Here is a 25067-nt window from a genome sequence, read left to right on the forward strand (position 1 = left end):
CAAGGAGGGCATATTTGGGATGTGTTGGGCAAAGGAGGCATTTTGACATATCTGGAGAGGTTGCACAGGGGAAATTCCCAAGTCACCCAATTGCTTTTCAGAATTGGAATGAGGGTTGCTTGACGGTGAATGGAAGAAAGTCCTCTATTGCAGAGGAGTATATTTATAAGATCACTAGCATTTTGATAGTTGGAAAGAAGTTTTACAGATACAGGAAGATCTTTGACTTTGCTATTGTCACCTTCCCAAAGACACCCAAGGAGAGGAAGAAATTAGTTAAGAAAAAAAGGTATTACTTTCTTTCCACCCAATTGTTTGAACAAATTATGGAGGTTTATCCTTAGGGCTATTATTTCATACATCACCCTTGATGGATGATTTTCTAGGGTTTATTCATATAATTTTGTCTTGTTAAATCAGTTTAGGCATAATGTGAAGATCTCTATTCCTTTTTATCTTTACTCCTCACTGAACAATAGCATTAATGGGGCAAGATATCACAACATCACCAATCCTTTACTTTATGATGGCCTCATGCTCCTTATATATGAGGTTATCAAAGCCAACACGGTGGGAAAGTTCATAGAGATCAAGCTGAGGGCAAAGGAGATGAGTCTAAAGAATATGAAGAAATCTTAAAAGGAAGAGGATAGTGAAGGCCTTGAATCTGATGAGGACTTTGAACCAAGTAAGAGCAAGAAGAAAACATCCAAGGGAAAAAATCCTAAAGCCCAACTGCAAAAAGGGTTACCAAAGTTTCATCGGGAAAACATTTTAGTCACCTTGGTGAGTCTGATGATGAGCTCAGTGCTAGTGATGAGGACATAGACACATATATGGAGGAATTGGACACTGCAAGTAAGACAAACTCCACTACGAGATAGAGGAAAAAAGGCAAGCCCAAGTAGCCCTTAAAGAATAAAAGGATGGAGTCGTCCTCTAAGGATGAGGATGCAGAAGGAGAAGAGATGGATATAGAAGTGGAGGAAGAGACTATTGTTAAAAGAAAGACCCCTAAACAAAAGGAGAAGTGACCCATTCAAGAGGAGGCAATTGGAACCGCAAAGGACAAGGAGCATATCCCAATCAATGAAATGGGTCTAGAAGACTAGCAGGGGAATGAAAGCCCTATCAATACCATGGATGATATGATAATAGACCAAATAGGTTCTATCACTTCCTCTACATAAGGGAGGGTGACTACTTGAAAAATTATGAACATGGAGAGCATCGAGCTTGGGATAGCTAGAGAAAAAAATCAACTTGCAAGTTCATGAGGATCTAAAAGGGAAGGTTGATCTTTAGAAGCTCATTGGCCCTCCAATGTTAATCATGCGTGACTTTAGCAAGGAAGATAACATCAATGTTCTCAACAATGCTAAGAACAACACAATGGACAACTTTAGGTCCATAAAATGGCTTTTACATTAGATTGTTCAGATGAATGAAAGAATGAATCTGCTAGAAGGAAATAAGGAAATAGGGGAGGGGGAGAGCATTGATTCCAACTAGTATGTGAACCTAGCCACCTTCTATGGTCTTGAAGCTAAGGTGCTGGACCTTACCAATAAAGTTGAAGCTACTCAGTCTACTCTGTGGGGCATAACTAATTAGAGCTACCATATCCTAAAGGCTTCCAATGAAAACTTCAAGGTTCTTATCAGTAGAAAAGAAAGTACTAGAATAGAAAAGGAAATGATCATTGTAGAGGAAGGTGGTGTTGGGGTAGATCATGAAGGCCCAAGGAAAAGGAAAAGAGCCAATAAGAAGAAGAAAGCCTCAAAGTATAACCACGAGCTCACAAAGATCAAAGAGGTTGTTGGGAAGATGAACATGTTGGAGAAGGAGGCTGCAAATCTCCTTATGAATATGGATTAATGTTCTCTTTGCTCTATTAGTTTTTATTTTGTTATTTCTAGTTGTCCTTTTATTGATGGCCTTTTTTGCTCGACTTTTTGTTCACTATCTTTTCGTTGTTCTAGGATTTTATTAAATATCTTTCTTGATATGTAAAGGGTTCCAGGGTCCCTTCAAAACCCATTTTCCTTATCAAAAACATTATATCCAAGTCAATTAGCTATAATGTGATTCCTAGAAGCATGTAATTTCCATCATGAGATAAAACAAATAAAATAAGGAGCATACTCATAAAATAACTTGCATTAGCTAATCAAGATGTACCCACGATAATATCAACTTAGATTCATAAATTAATCATAACATAAAGTGCTCCACAACTAATGTTTCAATCCTTGTCGACATAATATATCAACTAATGAGTCTAATGTGCATAGGCATCAAAATCCATGATGTGTTTGATAGTGAAGTTTAAGAATCTTATATCTCTATTAGAATTTTCCAGATATGTATAAATAATACCTTACATTATGACAATCAAGGGTGAGATATGTATAAACAATACGATTTGTCTGTACCAACTTGATCATTACTACAATTCTTTTGCCAGATACCACAAAAAACTGCTATGTTGATATCAATGACAAACATAGTCATGAATGTAACATATAATTATGATAATGATCTAATCATATTTCTACAATACTCACCCATAGAAGTATCATCAACATTCATGCTTCCAACAATCTCCCCCTTTGGTATGGATGGCAACATAGATGAAAAACACCTAGTTCCAAGAATAACAACTGTAAAAGATTGCTATCCTTTCTTTTCAATAGGGTATAATATAGTGGAAAATTTTCATATTTTGGCGAATTTGAGGTTTTCTTGATGTTGTTTTTGGTGATTTATGAGCCCTTCCATGGTGGCCCAATTGTCTAGCTTTATCGAGTTTACTAGGTCGTACTCCATCTAATTGCCAAGGCAAACTTTGCATTTGAGTTTTTTTAGGTGGTATTTGCCTTTCATTCAGCTGACTAGGTAATGGTAACCAGGGTAATGTTCACCAATTTTCAATGTTACCTTTGCATATAGTATGGGGGAATTTGCCAACAATTCTTCATTTTTCTGTGGAGGAATCTACTCATTTCACCTTATGGCAAGTGGAGGAGTTGGCTCATTTTGCCTTGGAATTTATTCATAAAAATCCCAATTGGCAATTACTGTTTGCCCAAGCAATGAATTTTTTTTGCATAAATCTATAATTTATCTTCTCACCAAGTAATGGGGTTCTATATTTTGGGCAGGCCATAGGACACATCATAGACATGACTTAGGGATAGCTTCTTCCTTCCATTTCATAAAATCTACTCCAGGATCATTGCTATCCCTTGGTAAGAGTGCAAATTTCACCTTCTAAATATTACAATTTTTTTGAAATATAATGGTTTCAATGGTTGCATATTTAAGGATATAACTAATGCCCTAGTGTAAAACTTCTCTCACAGGAAAAGTAAAACTTCTCTCACATTGAATTTTTGTATTGTCTGTAGTTGATTTTTTTTTAATGTTGTAATGTTTGGCTCAGCAAGAGCTGATGCAAACAACAAAAGTTGACTATTTATTTTTTCATTTTAAAAGTTTCCTACATGTTCAATTTAATTGACAACATCATTGACTACATATGTATCCTCATTTGCTGGTTTTTTGATTGATTAGTCCTGTGAAGTCTGAGGTGCAGAGCTTTGTGGGGCAAGGGTAAGACATGTTTCCACTTCTTCATCAACTATAAGGTCTCTTCTGACAACTCAAGCATAGCCTGTGAAAGAAGTTTTACTTTTCCTAGATGCTCAAGGGGCTACTCTCCTTGTTATTTCCATCTTTTTGCACCATGGACTTGATTCTCTACATCTATCACTAAAAATTGAAAGATTCATTTTTTTAAATTCCTCCCCATATGCATGGATGCCAAAATAGCTACAAGTCTGGTGCTACCTACCTCATACAAAATTATATCTAGAGCTATGTAAATCTTTATATACTTGTCATGAGGCTTGGTAGGAGTATCATTAACACCTCTACAAGCAACCATGACTACACTCACTACTTGATTCACTATTCCAATACATTCAAATACATTGTTTTTAGTGTCATCACGATCTGCAATTGTAATATCTAGAACTTATATGCTACTTACCAAATGATATGCTATATGATTATCACTCTCCTTTCTAGTTATTGATTGCTCACTATCATCAAGACTCTGATCACCATCATCCCCTGTAGTACCTTTTTCAATTGCAAAGGCATGATGAGTGGCTTTACAACTTGAAGCTACTACCAAAACTCTTGTTTGAGGGAACCATTAATAGGTTTGAAATATAATGCCAGCCTAGCTTCATCCTTTCATGGAACATAGAATCATGCCAAGGACTGTTATATCAACCCTTCTAACATTTCTCCTTGCATTTCAATGCTAGTCTTTGATCGTAAAAGGCTTCATGCCTATTTTATTTTGGATTATCAAGAAGATGAGGGATTAGTCTTGTTATTTCAAAATCTGTTTTTCTTTCTTCTTTGTCCTATATATATATATATGGTTGCCCCTCAATGTGCAATTTATTTCATAGAATCAAAACTAAAATGCTTAAGATATCTTCTTGGTCTTGTTTGTTTCATTCATGAGTAAAGCTTGGGTGAGATAATTCTGCTTGTTTGGATGGAAGCTTGGGTAGACAAACCCTTTTTGAAGGCCTGGCACTTGGATGCTACCATGGAAGAGATTGGGCCTAAGGCCATGAATGAGTAAGAAAAGGAAACTTTGATATTCGTAAAGGAGGTTCTGAAATTTCTTGATGACAAGGATTTGTTGAAGAACAAATCCATCATGAACTAGGTCATGGTGACAATGTTGGTCACAGTGGCACAAAAGTTGTAAGTCTTGATGATGGAAATCGTGTTCTCACCATTTTGTCCAATCTCCTTGTATAAAGTATTCATGTTGCATGACAAGTCTTGATGATTGGAATGTTGTTCCAAAGGTCTAGAATACAGATATTGATGATGCATTTGATCTGCTATACAATAAGTATGAAGTGTATAAGAAACCAATTTTCAAAGGCAAGGTGGAAATTTTTTGAGAATGATAACATCAATCATTGGTCCTGACATAGCACAAAATTAACTCTTAGATGGTTCAAAAATACTTTCCCTCTAGATCCTTTATTTAGAGGCAAAAATTGTTGGAATCATATAAAATTGATAAGGGTAAAGGTCAATATTCCTACTTTGAAGCTTGGATCCCCTAAGGCCTAAATCAATATACATGCATAATAATATTGTTGCTTATGAAGTGAGAAAAAAACTAGGGAGGGACAAGGGTAAGAAAGATAACACTCTCATACACAAGGAGGATGTATAGAAGAAAGAGGCCCATGTAGCTCCCAAGAAGTGAACTACTATAAAATGAAAATCGACTTTTACATTTACATCTAATTCAGGAGCAAGTATTGTAGAACTAGAGCCTGAGCATATGCTAAAAGGGAAAGTATATCAGAGAAAAATATCCAATGGTACACCTTCACCTATCTTCTTAGGTTTCATGGAAATATGGTCTTTAAGTATTTGATGTATTGAATTCTCCATTTCTTCTTGAATTTTATCATATTGACTTGCCATAATTTCAATGGTTCTCAACATCCCACTCAACAATGGATTCATAATTTCAATGGTTCTCAACATCTTATAAATTTGGACATCCTCACATTTTTAGAGATTGAAGAGATGGCAAGTTTTGCACATCCAAGTCATCTAAAGAGGATTACTGTCCATGTCCAAAACCATAGAATAGAATAAGTAGTATAGAGTTGAAAGGATTTTAGTATCTGCATCCTATGGAGCTATGTAAATTTGAATTCATAGGTAAGTGATATTAATTTTTTATATAGAGGAAACTTGATCTTAAGCTTCCTTATTTTCCTTTACTTGAAATTCATCAAGACAGACTACATTTGGTATTTTAAGTAGGAAACTCTTTAACATTATTTTGATTTATTGTTTTGTATTTTTTAATTTTTGCCATTTCAATGGTTTTTGCTAGAGATTTTATCTGCAATTCTAAAGATTGTAGAGTCTAGACAGACCAAAAAGATCAATGTTCCTTTAATACATTGAATTTATTCAAGGAGCCTAGTATTCTTGGTGGAAGTTGAAACAACTTTTCAGTATCTTTTTCTTTCTGTAAGAAATAGTTTTTAATGCATGTCATAAATATGCAGATGTCATGGTGGGTTTAAATATTTGACAAATGGTCAGCATAGAAATAGTGATTATTTTGATGGATGGGACTCTTATTTGTTTCTGAATAGTTTAACTTGGTTTCCATAGACTGCCTGATCTGATCCATGTCATCAAAACTTTCACACATTTACTCATTCATTTAGAACAATATTAATTATTGAAGATTGTTGTATTTTCAATTATCACAATTCAAAGGGAACCACAAACACCATAAAAGCTAGACCAAATAGCAAATAATGGAAAGATAAGTAACAAAACTTATGCTTTAAGAGACAGAAGGAAATGAATATAAAAAATTGCAAGATGGCAAGTTGAGGAGAAAGGAAAGGAAAAGTAAGACCTAATAAAATCCTCTTAATGGATTGATGAGAGTTAACTGCATTATAAATATATTTTAGGAGTAAAACATGCAAATAACCTTAGCAATCAACCAAAAATAGAGCAAGCTGAGATGACCTTCATAGGGATGGGGTTAGTCAAAAAGATCAAAAATAATTTTTATTAAATAATATAATAAGGAAAATATTTTCACTGAACCTTCACTACACCAGTGTCAAATGCTCACATTGGAAGAAAAGATACAAGTGATTATTTATCAAGTACAAAACACATGTACTAATATAGTATGTAGTCTCAATCCTCTGATTTCCTAGTTTATCTCTCTTATAAATTTTCTTCTACTTATAACACATCTAAATTTCAACAATTTAAGTGTTTTCCACTAGTCTTCTTGGGATTTGAATCACACCTCATGCACACCCTTATTCTATAATCACCAAAACATGAGCATAATCAATTGAACTTCTCACTAGGTAACTAAATAATCTATAACAACCATTAATAAGAGACTACCTCTTTGCAGGTCCTAAATGATGGATTTGGTTTCCTAGGCTTCAAATCATTTAGAGTCAAGGGATTCTAAGACTCAATTTTGATTCCCATGCTTCCAATACACAAAGTTCTTTCAAACTATTCAAAAGACCTAATAGGTTGTCCAATAACCTTGTAGCAGACTTAGGATGATAATAACTTCATCTTCCCACAAAACACTTGACAAGATGATAACATTTCTAGACACCCTTTTCAAAGTTCTATGACATATCAAATAATTTCATATGCTTGTTTTGGATCAATACACCTAACCATGACTGACCCCTTGTTTTTAATGCATGAAAATGACCAAGTTTTCCAAAGTAAGTATGGCTTAAGGACCTCCTGGCACTTCCAACTCCTAGATAGTGTTTAATTATGTCTCCAATTACTCAATTCCAAAAGGAATTAGACCTCGATGCTCTGCAACATCAAAACCCCTAAATTGTGGCTCCAAACCCTTGTTATCTAAGACTTTCTCAATCATATGATTCTACACACTTTTGAACCAAATTGATGATCGATTCACCATCAAATTTACATTGCATAATGTTCCCACTCACAAAATATACCCCTTTTTTGGCCAGATTAGCCACTGCTATACATGGGTATCCAATTTCAATGCTTTCCTCACTGTTCTTGAACTGTGATCACCCAAATCCCACTTGGATATGCATATGCACAATTAATAATCTATAATAAAAATTAGAGTTAACATTCCAAATATTAGGCCTTCACAAGTTTATATTCATGGAGTGATTCCCATTATTCTAGGTTCCTTCTGCAATAATAGTAGCAGTTAATGAAATTACTGGTTTACAACTCGAAACAACAAATTCACTAAAATTTGAGAAACTTCATGTAATAGAAAATAAATCGGTTGAGAAGACCCTATCAATGCATATGGAGAAAAAACCAATCAAATTTTGGCTCAAAGTGGAATCAAATTGTAGTTGTATTACTGTTCGTTCACTACTACACACACCGGTCTTTCTTTTTTTCTCTATCGTAATAGAGAATCCTTCCTTCATATAAAAGACTCCCTATTGAATAATATAACTACTTCAAAAACTATTTCAACCACCTTCAATTGTTGAGTTGAATTTAATTCTAAAAACTCTAACAAACTGAAACTTCCCTCTCAATCCCTAAACTAGCTGTTACCATTTAAATATTTGAATTTTAAATAACAAAAAGCTTTATGTAAACAATAAACCCTTTCCTAAAAACTTAAACTTCTACACTAGCCTATTCTAGACTCTTTAGACTAGTTATTTATTCTTGGACACTTTTGGTCCTTATACAATCAAGATTTGGTCCATTTAGGACTTGAAATAACTTCTAAGATTAGCTCTTTGTAGGTTTCTAATTTTTGTTGGATTTTATATTTTGGTTTATGCAAAAATTTTGATTTATATTTTGGGAGACAATTGGTAGGCAAGAGACTAGAGTTACAATTTCACAACACATTACACATAAATTAGAATTCCAGAGAAACTGTGAAGGACTAAGGTAGGCAATAATTTTTTTAAACTTCATAGTATTTCTATTATTAATTAATTTCAATTCCTAGTTTGAAACTAATACCACTTATTCTTAGGGAAGTAAATGGATTGTCAGTGGATTGAGATGTTAGGGGAGGGTAAGTCTCTAACTAATACTACTCAGTCTCAGGGAAGTGAAACTGAAGAGGTTGTCAATGGAAGGCTACATGTTGACAAGGGTAAGACCCCAAAGGGAAATGAAGGGATTAATCTTAGATCAACATGCCCAAAACTTAGAGATACTACCATAAAGGCTTTCATTGGAATCAACAGTGTTTCTGGTCCAGCAACTTGTGCAACTATAAGTGCAAAAGGAAATCACAATAGCTGACCACCACCAGAAGATGAGGTTGTTATTCAGTTAAATCAAAATGCATCAAATGAAAAGAACAGGTAACTCCCAAATGGCTGGAGACATTAATGGAAAATAAAAGAAGCATTGTTCCCATATCCATGCCAATTGATGACCTGGTTAGCAAGTGCCTTGGTAAGATGCCTAAAGTGAAAAAAGCAAGAACAGAGTCAAAGATCAACTTTGACAAAACTTCAGGGCGATGGACGACTGAGATAGCCACACCACCTGATGGAAGTTCTCAAGACTCCATAGCTCCTTAGGATTATCATTTAACCAAGGTCGACCTTGGAAAGGCAAACCGCGAGACAGATATGAAATTCTTCGAAGTATCCAACAAGAAGATCGTAGAAAGCGTGTGGAGAGACAGGCAAGATAAGTAGGAGATGAAGGAAACAATTAAGAACATGGCGTAGTATATTAACGCTATCTTGCATCTTGAAGCCAAGCCGATCCATGAGATGTCAGCCATTGTTGACGTATCCTCTACAACCAACTAGTAATCGCTGGAGAATTTACGCATGTGCAAAGCAGTAGCCAAAGTAGCAGGTGAATGGGTACAAGATGTTCTGCTTAATACTATAAAAAAACATTGGACATTTAGATCACGCCTCAAAGGAGATATCAAATATTACTAAAAAGGTGGAGGAGAGTAACGATGGATATGAAAAAGAGAAGAACAACTAGGCAAAAGTGGTAATATCGCTAGAGGATGTGCAGGAATTCGGGCTGCAAAAATTTCAAGCTGAATGTCCTATAGCGGGTCTTGATGAAAAAACTTTGTATGTCATAAAAGATTGCATCGAATGGCGAAATGAAGCACTGGCACAAGGGGTATCTGAAATCAAAGAAGCATTGCAAGAACTTAAGGTTATATATCAGATTATTCAAAATGACCTTAAGTGGTTTGTAAAACAATTCATGGAAAGAGAAGATGACTCCATTGCCCAATAAGATGAGATAATCAAATAAGTGCAAAAGAAATTTTAGGAATGGCAGGGCAAAAGGATGCCAGTCAAGCAGGATTTCTCCAACGTGGCTCACACTGAAGCTATATTAATTATCAACCTGAAGCACTTGGAGATGCATAAAGAAAAGGTTGCTGAATTGAAAAAGATGAAGGAAATTTGGAAACAAAGGCTCACCTACATTGGTCTTCCACATCAATCCATTATTTCTGCCTTTTCAACTGTCTACGAAACGTGGAAGCTGGCAAGAGGAGCGGTTGGTGGCGACAGTCCAAACTGATCAAGAACTGCTTAGCTGTAGTTTCTTTACCGTTTGGTTTTCTTGCATTTTCAGTTATTAGGTATTCCAAAAGACAATTAATTCCTGGTGGGGTAATTTTTGGCTTAAGTCCAGCCCCATGCCTATAAATGTAATAATTTGTATTGTTAGAGGGGTTCGAATTTCTCTAGTAGACTGGTAGACAAAACTACTTTTGTTTATAGTTTTATTTCCAGTTTATAAGTAACATTTCAGAACTTCAATAGAGACTTCAAACTCTATAGTTTGATTTTGGGTTGAAAGCTTTGTAAGTGGGTACTGTTGTCTACTTATTTTTAGTATTTCTATAGATACTATTTAAGCTTTTAGCCACATCTGTTATCAGTTTTGAAAATGTGAATTCTGAATTTGGAAATTCTATGGGAAATGAGTTCATGAAATTTGCCTGCTCAATAATTTAATTATTCAGCTATGTGGATCATTTTGATAATTAAAGTCGAGTGGTTCTTCTGCATTAAGGTTTGTTTCATATTGATGAGATAAAATAAGTTGTTCCAACATCTCCAGCAAATTACATTCTTAGAGAGTTATTCTGTTGAGTTTGTTTAGTTAAAACTTTCAATGCAATAAAGGTAGCTGCACCTATTTCATTTGAAGAAATTTTAAGCAGAGAATTCCTAAACTATTCAAGTAGGAATTCATTTGTTAGTTTACATTCTTTCCTCAGTTTTGATACATGAACATCCATGGGAAAAACTGTTCACTAACATGATAGTTCATTCCCATGGATTATGAGCTTGATCTGTTGAAGAAAATGTAAGGGTTGAAGCAAGTAGGAAAATTTGTTCAAGAGTATACTAAATAGTTCTACTGAGTTCTCATTAGAACTGACCATGCAAAAGCTTATAAGGAGAAAGTGGCTTGTTCTCTTTATGGGTTAAGGCCAAGCATTTAGGATGAGTTGAGTCTAGTTCAAATGAATAGTATTGATGAGGCATGCTAGTTTACCTTAAGATTTGAGGAGAATTTGAGCAAGAAGTTTGACAACAAGAATAGTGGAAGAGGTCGTGGTGGAAGATCTGATGGATGATCTTATGTAGGCCATAATGATGATCAGAAGAACAAGGATGAGGCTAGAAGAAGAAATTAGAACCAAAGGGGAAATGATTCCAATCATTTCCATGATTAGAAGAATAGAGATCAGAGAGGAATAGGTAGAGGACAAGGGTCTAGAAGAGGAGGCTTCCATGGGAAATGTTTTCACTGCGAAGAAGAAGGGCATAGAGCATTTTAATGTTCCTAGTGCCAAGGAAGGATAGATCAAAGTGTTAATGTTATAATTTTGTTGGATAAATTATTATATATATGAGATATATAATATATGACAACTATTATATATGAAATAATTAACTTATATTAAGAGTGATATATATATATATATATATGACAACTATTATAAATGAAATAATTAACTTATATTAAGAGTGATATATATATATATATATATTGTTTTATAACCATTATAATATATTAAGAGTATATTACTTGTGTTATAAATATAACTAATGTAAGTTAATATGTTAAAGAGACATGTCTCTTCAAGAGACATGCCTCTTTATTTCACACATATATTCATTCATCTAGTAACTTGAAAAACACATAAAAATTCTACAAGTGCTATTACAAGTTACAGATTCTATTTCACTAACATGGTATTAGAGCAAGTTCGATTCCTTGGGATCAACATAAGAGTTGCAATCAAAAGATTGGCAATGATAAACATAGATGATAGAATCATTGAAACTATAACCATAGAGTTTATATTGTATCTCATTTCTAGTTTGGAATGCGGTGAATCAGAATGTAGATGCACGTGAAAGCACTGACATAAGGGACCAAAAAACAAAGAGAAACCACAAAGTCCTCATGAACACATTTTTGAACATTCACTATAGAGATAGAATGCAATCTTCCGCCCATGAATAAGACAGTAGGACACATTCCATGTATGATTTTCCTAATTACGATAGAGTATGATTACCCACAAAACACAGGAAAGTGCTATCATCATATGAGTTGTACTGCACATCATCATTGGAGTCAGAGGAGTGATCAAACAACATTAGTGTCTAGAGTGATCACTAGTTATTTGAAAGAGGAGTTTGAGCAAATAGATATTAAGGACAATAAGGGCTCTACAAACATTATAGGGGACAAACAAGACTATGGGACCAAGGTGAGGAGTTTACCGACTCATATGGGCGAAATTCTCTTTTAGCATTGGGATGTGAGAGCAGAGTAGAAATGCATCATTCAGGATACGATGCTTTATGAAAATGATCTCCCATTTTAGAAATTTCCTCACGAGTGCCACGAGTCATACAAAATCTTAATAATGATCCTTGTTGTTCCTCTACATCTATTTAAAGAAAGCCTACATCAACAAGAGAAGATGATATATTAAATGGAACACCCATATATATTGGAAAGCGTTAACATTTTTGTTCTACAACTGTTAGTTTGCAAGAATAATTTATTATCTCAATAGTTATTGAAGATTGGAGCCGCCATGATCATACAAGTAGACAATATCATCAAGTACCCATCCAAGTGGAATAGTATTGTGTAAAGATGGTAGTTGATTGAAGGAGGCACTTGATTGACTTCTTAGAATACACAATCCCCCTAAAGATGCCAATGCACATCTTCAACTATTGCACAACTACATGGCCAAAAATGCACTTTCACAAGGTTTTGAATGACATGAGACAATGATATTTTGTGTCACGAGATGTGGTGGCAATCTTGAAAAGACTGGGAGATTTTTTTGTCTTTTAGGAAATGCCTCTAATAGATGTAATCATGTGGGATTTTGCATTTATCATTCCATGATAAGTATTTGGAAATTACACAGCACTGCTATAGGAGTTATGGGAGCAATAGTGATGAGGAGTCAGTTGTGTGATTTCTTCAATCGATTTCATAATCATTACTGATTATCAAACATCATTAAGGCACTCAAATAATATTATGAATGTGCAATGACACTTACTTCGAGGATTATAACCGCAAGAGATATATGGAAAACATGGTAGATGTATTTGAATGTTACGATGCTTGAACATAATTTTGTTTCAAATTTATTCCAACCTGCCAGCATGCTTTCCATATGTCTAAGCAATATATATAAGGACATAAGTCAAAGTCATGTGTGTTTTTGTAAATGGGCAACCTAATAGAAACTAGAATACTATTGTGGATAAGTTCATCAGCCAGGAAGTTGCTCCATATAGGTGCCCACTCTAAACCACTATTTAGATGATGGATTGCAGGAATGTATGATATGATGTTAAGATATGGAGAAGATGTTAATAAAATTGACAAAGAAAAATACATAACTACATATGACTCAAAGTAAAATGCTTTGTTGCTATTGAGATCAAATAAATTCTTACTATGAAGGGCTCTTCCAATGAGAGGGAGCACACTATGATGAGATTTATCAAAATGGTCAGTTTGTTCCTTGGAAGATGTAATAATAAATCATGAGATTGTCTTACATGTACACCCACCTTCAGAGATACAATCAGTGATTCAATGAATGTCATGATGAGAGAAGTGCCATAAGATGCTTCATTTCTAAGGCATCCAAAGTGTTATGGTGGACTTAGGAAGCAACCCTTGTGGAACATCATGATAATGTAGGAGGTTCCAAGTTTGAGATGTCTTTCAAATTTGACTATGCTTAAGCTATAAAAAGGCATTTTTTGACTTGATGGATATGACCTCCATGTGCAGATAAGTATTTATCATCTTTCAATATATATCTTTGTAGTCTCTCTCTTATTTGTATTTCTATAATTACTATAAAGAGCTATTTGCCTTGATCTTTTCCTTTGTCTCTGAGGATGTTCTTGCAAGAAAAGAAGATTGGTACATTAGGTATGCTACCAAATATTGTGCAGACTCAATCTTATGATAGTAGCTCCAAAGAAGTTGTGATTTAGGATTCACAAATCATCTGATGATTAGGTTGGATAATGTGAGTTTCTTGAAGCAAATATCCTTGATGAGTGAAATTGTGAGAGGGACTCTAATAGTTCATTAGAGGAAACCTTGGACAAAGAGAGGGAGCAAAAAATAAAAAATGCTTCAATCAAACTTTTGATGATATTTGTTCAGAAGGAGTAGACCTTGTTGATGGATTCAACACTAGTTAGAGACTATGATAGCTAAAGGACTATGATTCATGGGATAAAATCTCATGTATGTAGGCTGGAAGGTTTTATGCTATTAGGATACCCATTGAAATAGGGAAGCATGACATGACTTGCTTCCAAAAGAGGTTGGAAGGATGATACCAAATTTAGAGGAAGTCTGACACTTCAGCGGAAAGAACCTTGTGCTAAGAGGTCAGAAAGGTTGATATCAAACTAAGAGGGAGAAAGCTTATTCTCTGACATATTTTATGGTGAATATTGTGACAACACCACATGACAGTATTCATGGAGACTTCATGGGAACTTTTGATGTCATACATGTATTAGCCTGTCCCCTGTGTACATCATGAAGAAGTGACGACTTCTAAATGATTATCACTTGAATTAGGAGAAGTTGTTGTAAAGTGACGTCCTTACAATAACTTGTAGCATGATTCATTTTTGTGAAAGTGTTTCATGTAAGGGCTTTATCTTGTAAATCAACAATTAGGTAGTTGATATCATTAATTTGATTATCTACAAGTTGTTTGTATAGATATATTTTTGATACTTGGTGTATATCATGCCCTGATATTTTGATAGGCCATCACCACATTGAGTACTTGGTGGATATCATTTAGTTGATGTTCTGATAGGCCATTACTCAGAGTATTTGGTGAATATCATTTGATTGATATTCTGATAGGTCAATGCTCATGTTACCAAATATGATATCAAATAGTAATTGGTGAATATCATATGTTGATATTTTGATAGGCCAATACTTACATGATATCATATTCTATAAATCTTCTGATCAAAGATTTCCTATATGTATTATTTTTGAAATATTACCTATGGTGTAATATCTATGTGTTTTATCCTTCTTCATTAAGAGGGAGTGTTAATGCTATAATTCTGTCAGATAAATTATTATATATATGAGATATATAATATATGACAACTATTATATATGAAATGATTAACTTATATTAAGAGTGATATATATATATATATATATATAGTTTTATAACCATTATAATATATTAAGGGTATATTACTTGTGTTATAAATATAACTAATGTAAGTTAATATGTTAAAGAGACATGCCTCTTTATTTCACATATATATTCATTCATCTAGTAACTTGAAAAACACCTAAAAATCCTACAAGTGCTATTACAAGTTATAGATTCTATTTCACTAACACAAAGAATAAACGGCTAGGCTAGAGTTGCACATGTTGATGAAGATGCTAGATCCTCATATTCTAAAGATGTTGAAAGAGGAGAAGTCCTAGTTAATAAAAGAATCCTATTGAGTGGTGAGAATGAATATGATCAAAGAAGGAGCTTGTTTCGTAGAAGGTGCAGATGTGAAGATAATTATTGTGATGTGATCATTGACGGTGGAAGTACTAACAATGTGATGTTAGAAATGATGGTCACCAAGTTGAAGCCAAAGAGATAGAAACACCTGCATCTATACCATATTGCTTGGGTGCAAGATGACCACAAGGTCATGGTCAATGAGCAATGCTCCATGAAGTTCAAGATTAGAAGCTACTAGGATGAGGTACTATGTGATATCATACTTATGGACATATATCATATGTTGTTGGGTAGGCCGTGGCAGTTTGATAGGCATGTTGTACACAATGGGCAAGCAAATGCCTACACTCTAACCAAGGACGAAGTGAAACATGAGTTGAAGCCGTTGAAGGAGAAAGAAGAAAATGTATGTAGTGTTATCAGAATATGTTTTATTTATGGAAAATAGTTTCTCAAAGGTATGAAGCATGAGCATATGTGTTTTGCTATAATTCCAAAAGATAGTAAAAAAGAAGTAAAGGAGGCACCTACAAAAGTTGTAGATATGTTGAGAGAGTTTTTTGATATTGTATCAAATAATGTACCTGATGGATTGCCCCCAATGAGGAAGATTAGTTGGCAAATGGATTTGGTTCCAGAAGCCAGTTTTCCAAACAAGGCAACACACATAATGAAACCAACAGAAAGTGAAGAGTTGAATAGACAAGTTCATGAGTTTTTTTAGAAGGGGTTGATTTGAGATAGTTTGAGTCCATGTGTTGTACCAATCATATTAGCTTCAAAGAAGAATTGTGAATGGGGGATGTGTACAGATTCTTGTGTGATCAACAAGATCACAATCAAGTATATATTTCCATTGCCAAGGATGGATAATATTATGGACTATTTGAGTGGAGCTAAGTATTTCAAAAAGATATATTTGAAAGTAGATACCATTAGATTCACATAAGAGAAGGTGATAAGTGGAAGACTGCTTTCAAGATAAAAGGACTGTACAAATGGTTAGTCATGTTAGAAGTAGTAGATTACCAATATAACTAAGAGGGGGTGAATCCGTTATATATCAATCTTAAACAATTCTTATTTATCAACCAAAGTAAACAACAATCATAAAGAAATGTGCATGCACAAATACACTAGATATGTTGACTAGGGAAACCCTTGATTAGAGGGAAAACTCTGGTGGGAATGATGCCCAAAAATAATGTACTAATCTGAATATTCCTTGTTAGAGGATGGACCCTGTTAGGAGTCTATTACAATACTTAGTAAAAAGAGTCCCTATTAGGAGACTTTGGATCCTTGTTAGGAGATTCCAACCCTATTAGGAGTTGTGGAAGGTAGTTGAACCCACTGTCTAAAAAACTTTAGGATCAGATCAATGAACCCATTGTCTAATTGATCTTGGTACTATTCTTTTTAGAATAATAGATATGTGATAATCTTTTCCTTCTATCTCTATCCAGTACATTAGACTTCTTCACCTTCAGATCATGCATCGGATTTGGAACTTTGTATCCATCAATAGTAACCCTTAAGGTCACTTACATGCATTAGCAAAGTACTCTGCTCCTCTACTTTGCAATTTGCAAGTCTCCTCTACTTCTCAATCTCAGTGGTAGTATCTAAAACTTAGAAAACATCTTTCCTTTATACCACACACAATATTAATTCCTTGAGTCAGCTCCATACTTTACCATATGTTAGTTAAATAAAATACATATTTAATTAATGTTGTTGGCTCACAGTTATACCCAAACTTTCACACATGTGACTTTTGTACCTATGCACTTGCTAATGTCATCAGTAGTCAGTATGCTACCTCTAGTTAACTACGCAACCCTTAATTCCAAATACAATGCTCTATATTGGTTATACAATAGAAACTATTTTTTCACTACTTTGTTTTCCTACAATTCTCTATAAATTATCAATATCTTCCATACAATGTCAATTCAAGTTTTGTGCACTTGCCCACATGTCAAATACATACTGTAGTATATGTTGGTAACTGTGCATAAGCAGATGTGTAATGTAATGTCCTTAATACACAAATCTCAGTCAGCTACTCTATTAGTCTTATACAAACTTATTGCTATGTAGTCATCAATAACAAACAATATTTTGCAATGCTCCCCCATAGCATCAACATTCATGCTAAAAATCTCCCCCTTTGGCATTGATGGAAACATAGATGAAAAACATCTAGTTCCAAGAATACCAAGCCTTAATTGCAACACTCCTCTACCATAGTACAAACTTTCTCTAACATTTTTCATGTCATTCTCTCACCCATTGACATCAATGTCAAAGATAGTACATGAAAGGTTTAATTTCTTGAGCATACAAAAATCTATTAGCATGACCACAAGCTAGTCTATTGCTTTTATAACTTTTACATATAATTCTATAAATAACACAAGTGTCTAAACACACTGTTGTATACCATTTATCAATCACCAAGAGTCCTTGCTGACTTTGTTCATCACAAATACTCCCCCATTGAGGAAGCATCAACATTCAACCCAGTCTAATAATGGTGCTATGTACCCTGGATAGATGTACTTTTGCATCTTCTACTCTGAGCTAGGTAGGGACATAACCCCAACATACCTCTCAGGTACTGAAAGATATCCTTTGGTAAGGCCTTTCTGAAAATGTCTACAATATGTTCCTTAGCATTAATGTACTCCAATATGATTTCTTTCTCTACAACTTTTTCTTTTAGCACATGATACTTTGTTGCTATGTGCTTGGTTTTGGAATGTAAAATAGGGTTCTTAGACATGTTAACAGTACTTGTGTTATCACAGTAAATGATAACAGGTTCTATGAATGTAATTCCAGTATCCTTCATCATCTGCTTCATCCATATGACTTGATTATAGTTGTTTGCTATTGCAACATATTTTTCCTCTACAATACTTTGTGAGTTACAATCTTGCCTCTTGCTGAGCCAAGAAACTAGTCTTCCTCCAAGGAAAAATGCTCCTCCACTAGTGCTTTTTCTGTCATCCCTATCTCTACTCCAATCAACATCTATGTAAGTACAAAGAGTTAAGTCATTGCTTCTATCATACCAAATTTCATAATTTGATGTTCCTTTTAGATATCTAAATATCCTTTTTACTGCTGCATAGTGATAGTCTTTGGGATTGGCTTGAAATTTTGCTACAATTCCAACTACATTTGCTATATCTAGTCTACTATGAGTTAGATATTGCAATCCTCCAATCATAGATCTGTACTTCTTTTGTTCAATAGTAGGCATCTCATATTTTCTTGATAACATATGACCAGTTACCATAAGAGTTCCAACAAGTTTATAGTTTTCTAGACCAAATCTTTTTAGCAAATCTTTCAAATACTTGGTCTGAGAGATGAAAATACCTTTTTTGTTTTGAAAAATTTGTAGTCCCAAGAAAAATTTCATTTCTCCTATCATGCTCATCTCAAACTCATTCTTTATGTCTTCTAAGAATTTGTTACTGGCTTCATCATTTCCACCAAAAATGATGTCATCAACAAATACAATGATTATTAGCAAACCATCTTCTGTTTTCTTTAAGTACAAGTTACTATCTACTATTTCTTTAGCAAATCCAATCTTTGCTAAGTATTTATCCAACCTTGCATACCAGGTTCTTGGTGCTTGTTTTAATCCATACAATGCTTTCTTTAGTCTGCAAACCATGTCCTTCTCTTCTATTAGGGGAAAACCCTCTAGTTGTCCAATGTAAACTTCTTCTTCAAGCTCTCCATTCAAGAATGCTGACTTAACATCCATTTGATATACTTTAAAATTCTTATTTGTCACATATGCTAGGAACATTTTGACTACTTCCATTCTTGCTACAAGTGCATATGTCTCTTCATAGTCAATTCCTTCTTGTTGAGAGTAACCTTTGCATACAAGTCTTGCTTTGTTTCTTATTACTCCTCCCTGTTCATTCATTTTATTTCTGAATACCCATTTTGTGCCAATCACATTTTTGTCCTTAGGTCTAGGAACTAATTCCCATGTGTCATTTTTAATTATCTACTAGAGTTCTTCCTCCATTGCTCTTATCCAATAATCATCTTTGATTGCTTCATCTACACTTCTTGGTTCTACTTGAGATATCAGACATAATTCTTCATTAATTCTACTCCTTGTCATTACTCATGTTTATTTCCTTCCTATTATCTGATCAACAGGATTGATTTCTTATCAAATTCCTATTTGGGGTAGGAGTTCTTGCTTCAACTCTTATTTCTGGCACTGCACTCTATTCTTCTCTCACATCTTCAACTTGCACATTATTCTACAAGCCATTATTAGTCTTGAAAAATAACTCATTACTTTTTTTAACATTCTAGAGTAATCATCTCCATCAAAGTTATAATCCACTATCTTTTCCTTAGTGCCAAAATTTTCATCAATTTTAACATTTTTGCACTCTACTATAGTTTTTGTTCTATAGTTTAAACATCTATAAGCTTTACTTTTTAATGAGTAGCCAAGAAACATACCTTCATCACTTCTTGGATCAAACTTACCGATATCATCATCTCTTTTGATGTAACATTTTCTTCCAAATATCCTAAAATATTTGACTGATGGTGAGTGACCAAACCATAGCTCATCAGATTTTTTGTCCATATCTCTTCTTATTTGCACTCTGTTCAATGTGTATGTTGTTTTATTAACTACTTCTCTCCAAAAGGTTTTTGGTACATCATTTTCAAATAACATGGCTCTTGTCACTTCAACAATTGACTTGTTTCTTCTTTCAACAATCCCATTGTGCTTAGGTGTATGGGGGTGAGGATAGTTGTCTCCTAATACCATGCTCTTCACAATAGATATTGAATTCTTTAGAAGTGAATTCTCCTCCTCTGTCTAATCTTAAGCTCTTGATTTTAACTCTAGATTCATTCTCAACTTTGTTTTTAAATATCTTAAATTTCTCAAATGCTTCTTATTTTTTTTAAAGAAAAGATACCCACATCATTCTAGTCAAATCATCAACAAAAATCATAAAGTACCTTTCTCCATAAAATCCTCTTGTTCTTGCAGGACCACTTAGATCTGTTTGAAACAATTCTAGCTTTTGTGTAGTACGAAATTGCTTGCTAGGAAATGAGACTCTCTTCTGCTTAGCCAAGATATATTACTTACAAATAGTGTCAGTGGGCTTAGTGATCTTGGGAAAATCTCTCATAGCAAGTGTATTACTGCCCTTCACAATGTTATCAAAGTTGATGTGACAAAATATTCTGTGCCATAACCAACTATTGTCAATCTTTGCTACTAAACATGTTATTTCAGTGGAGTTTAACTAAAATACATTACCTCTAGTTTTTATGCTAGTACCAAGTAGTTTTCCTTTCTTGTTCTTGATAATGCATGTGTTATTACCAAATTACAGTTGATAACCCTTGTCCATAAGTTGTCCAACACGTAACAAGTTTTGCTTCAGTCCATCAACAAAGTAAACATCATCAGTGTATGTTTTAACATCAAGAGTGATAGATCCAATTTCTGTAATGTGACAAGTTACATTGTTCCCTACTTTGAAAATTCCTCCATCATGGCTTCTAATTTTAACAAATTTTCTCATATCACCAGTCATGTGATGTGAACAACCACTATCAATGATCCAATCTTTCTTTTCAACTTGTGAGATCAGTGCACTTTCTTCTTTGATTTCTCTATCAAGATCATCTTCCTTTATAGACACAAATCCTAATTCATTTTCACTCATTTTTTGATCAGAATCTTCCTCTTCTTCTTCATTAGCATATAAACAGTTTCTAAGTCTTCTAGACTTGAATCTTCCTTTATACTTTCTTTCTCTTTTAGGACACTTAGATGCATAATGACCACATTTATTACATGTCCAACATTTAAAGATATTCTTACCATCCTTTTCTCTTTATACAAGAAGAGCCACTCCCTCTTGGATCTTTTCCTTAAAGACTTGCTGCTACTAGCAATGTCTCCCTATTCTTTTGTGTTCTTTGCTAAACTAGGTTTGATAGTCAAAGCACTAAATGCTATCTCAACCTTTTCTAATTCTTTGAATTATTTTAGATCAAACTCTCTAGCTTCCAATCTCCCAAGCAATGTTTCTTTGGTGAAGTTAGTAATGCAAGGTAACATTACTCAAATCATCTGTATTATTATCTTGAAGGGTGGTGTTAGACTTTTCAAGATCTTCCATATTACTTCATCATCATATTTCTTTTCATCAAGAGATGTAATTCCTACAACAATCTCATATATTTTGTCAACATAACTTCTTATAGATTCATCTTCCATCATTCTAGCATCTTGGAATGCACAATACAAATTTTTTAATCTAACCCTCTTTGCATGTGTATCACCTTCATAATTAACCTATAAAGTTTTCCAAATTTCATGAGATGTTTTAAGTTATTTTACTTGATTGTACTCACTTTTAGGTAACATTAACTATATTGCTTCTCTTTCCCTTATGTTGCACATAAATACTTCTCTCTGTTCCTCAGTGTAGGTTTCAAGATTGTTTTCTTTTGCAATGTTCTTAGATGTCTTGGTTACAAGCCAATATCCTAGACCCATGCATAAGAGATGAGTCTTCATTTTATCCTTCCAACTACTGTAGTTTGTGCCATCAAATCTAGGACTTTCCATCCTGAACATATTCACCATGGATCTCCCAAAGTTGTTAAACTTCCCTTCAAGGACTTGATGCTCTAACACCAATTGTTAGAAGTGGTAGATTACTAATATAACTGAGGAGGGGGGTGAATTAGTTATATATCAATCTTAAACAATTCTTAATTAATCAACCAAAGTAAACAACAATTAAAAAGAAATGTGCATGCATAAATACACTAGATATGTTGACTAGGGAAACTCTTGATTAGAGGGAAAACCTCAGTGGAAATGATGGCCACAAATAATGTACTAATTTGAATAATCTTTGTTAGAGGATGGACCTTGTTAGGAGTCTATTGTAATACTTAGTACAAAGAGTTCCTATTAGGAGACTTTGAATCCCTGTTAGGAGATTCCAACCTTGTTAAGAGTTGTGGAAGGCAGCTGAACCCACTATCCAAACAACTTTAGGATCATATCAACGAACCCACTATCCAATTGATCTCGATACTATTCTTTTCAAAATAATAGATATGTGACAATCTTTCACTTCTTTCTTTGTTTAGTATGTCAGACTTCTTCACCTTCAGATCATGTAATTAGATCTAGAACTCTGTATCCATCAACAGTAACCCTTAAGGTACTTACATGCATTAGCAGATTACTTTGCTCCTCTACTTTGCAATTCACAAGTCTCCTTTGCTTCTTGATCTTAGTGATGGTGTCAAAACTCAAAGAACATCTTTCCTTTATACCACACTCAATATCAATTCCTTGAGTCAACTCCATACTTTACCATATATTAATTAAATAAAATACATATTTAATTAATGCTGTCAGCTCATAGTTATACCCAAACTTTCACACGTGTGACTTCTATACCTGCACACTTGCTGACATCATTAGTAGTCAGTGTGCTACCTCTAGCTAATTGTGCAACCCTTAATTCCAAATACAATGCTCTATATTGGTTATATAACAAAAACTATTTTTCCAGTACTCTGTTTTCCTATGGTTCTCTATAAATTATCAACATCTTCCCTATGATGTCAATTCAAGTTCTACACACTTGCCCACATGTTAAATACATACTATAGTATATGTTGGTAACTGCACATAAGCAGATGCATAATGTAATGTCTTTAATACAAAAATCTCAGTTAGCTGCTCTATTAGTCTTATATAAACTTATTGCTATGTTGTCATCAATGAAAAACAATGTTCCACAATGCTCCCCCATAGCATCAACATTCATGCTAACAAGTCATGCCTATTGGGCTAACCACTGCATCAAGCACTTTCATGAGGCTCATGAATGAGGCACTGAAGGAGTTTCTAGGTAAGTTTGTTATTTTTTTTTTTGATAATATTTTGATCTTTAGTAAGATATTGGAGGAGCATTTGATCCATATTTGCAAGGTGTTTGATAAGTTGAGGGAAGAAACATTGTTGATACACCTAAAGAAGTGTAGTTTTGTAAAGAAGGAGTTGGTGTACCTAGGATTTTTAGTCTCAATAGAAGGTCTAAAAATGGACCTAGAGAAAGTAAAGGTTATCCTTGAATGGCCTACTCCAAGGAGTGTGACATAGGTAAGGTCTTTTCATGGACTTGCTACTTTTTAAAGAAAGTTCATAAGAGGTTTTAGCAGTATTTATGGACACCTAACATTAAAAATGAGAGGGGATAGGAAATAATTTAAGTGGACTATTGGGGCAGATAATATTTTTAATCTGTTGAAACAAAAAGTTACTGAGCAACACATTTTAGTGCTTCCTGATTTTAACAAGGTGTTTCAAGAAGACTGTGATGCTAGTGGTATTTCAATAAGAGTTGTTATGAGCCAAGAAGGTAGTGCTTACTTTAGTGAGAAATTGAATGATGCCAAAAGAAAATATTCTATTTATGATCAAGAATTTTATGCTATAGTTCAGGCATTGAAGTAGAGACACTATCTTCTTCCTAAGGAGTTTGTTTTGTAGACTGATCATCAAGCTTTGCAATATTTAAATAGTCAAGGAAAACTAAACCAAAGACATTTGAAGCGGGTTGAGTTTTTGTAGAGTTATACTTTTTTTTTGAAACATAGGAGTGGGAAGTCTAATAGAGTTGTAGATGCTCTTAGTTGAAGACAACTTTTTCTGACAGAAATACAGATAGAGGTGGTTGGATTCAAGGAACTCAGTACTTCTTATCCAGATGATCCTAATTTTGGTGAAGTGTGGAAGGCTTTTACAAAACCTATTACACTTGATAGGATAAAGTGATTGGATTTCATGATCTAGGATAGTATGTTGTTCAAAGGAAACCCAATTGTGCATTCCTAGAAGTTCAATGAGAGAGAATCTCATCAAGGAGAAGCATAATAGAGGATTGGATGGATATTTTGGTAGAGATAAGACCATTTATTTGGTTGCTGAGAATTATTACTAGCCACAGTTGCAACAAGATGTGAAGAAGTTTGTATAAAGTTTCAAAGTATATTAGATGGCAAAAGGAGTGAAGCAAATAAAGGGTTGTATCAACCATTACTTGTACCAGAAAAGCCATGGGAGGATGTTAGCATGGATTTTTGTTCTTAGATTCCCAAGGACTAAGTGTGGGCATGATTCTATTTTTGTGGTGGTTGAGAGGTTTTCAAAGATGACACATTTTATTCGTCACAAGAAGACTAGTGATGTTGTACATGTAGCAAAGTTGTTTTTTAGAGAAGTGGTGAGACTACATGGTCTTCCCAAGAGTATAGTTTCAGATCAAGATACCAA

Source organism: Cupressus sempervirens, chromosome 3 (genome assembly GCF_028749045.1).
Source record: "Cupressus sempervirens isolate cs-2001-9-10 chromosome 3, ASM2874904v1, whole genome shotgun sequence".
Lineage (NCBI taxonomy): Eukaryota > Viridiplantae > Streptophyta > Pinopsida > Cupressales > Cupressaceae > Cupressus > Cupressus sempervirens.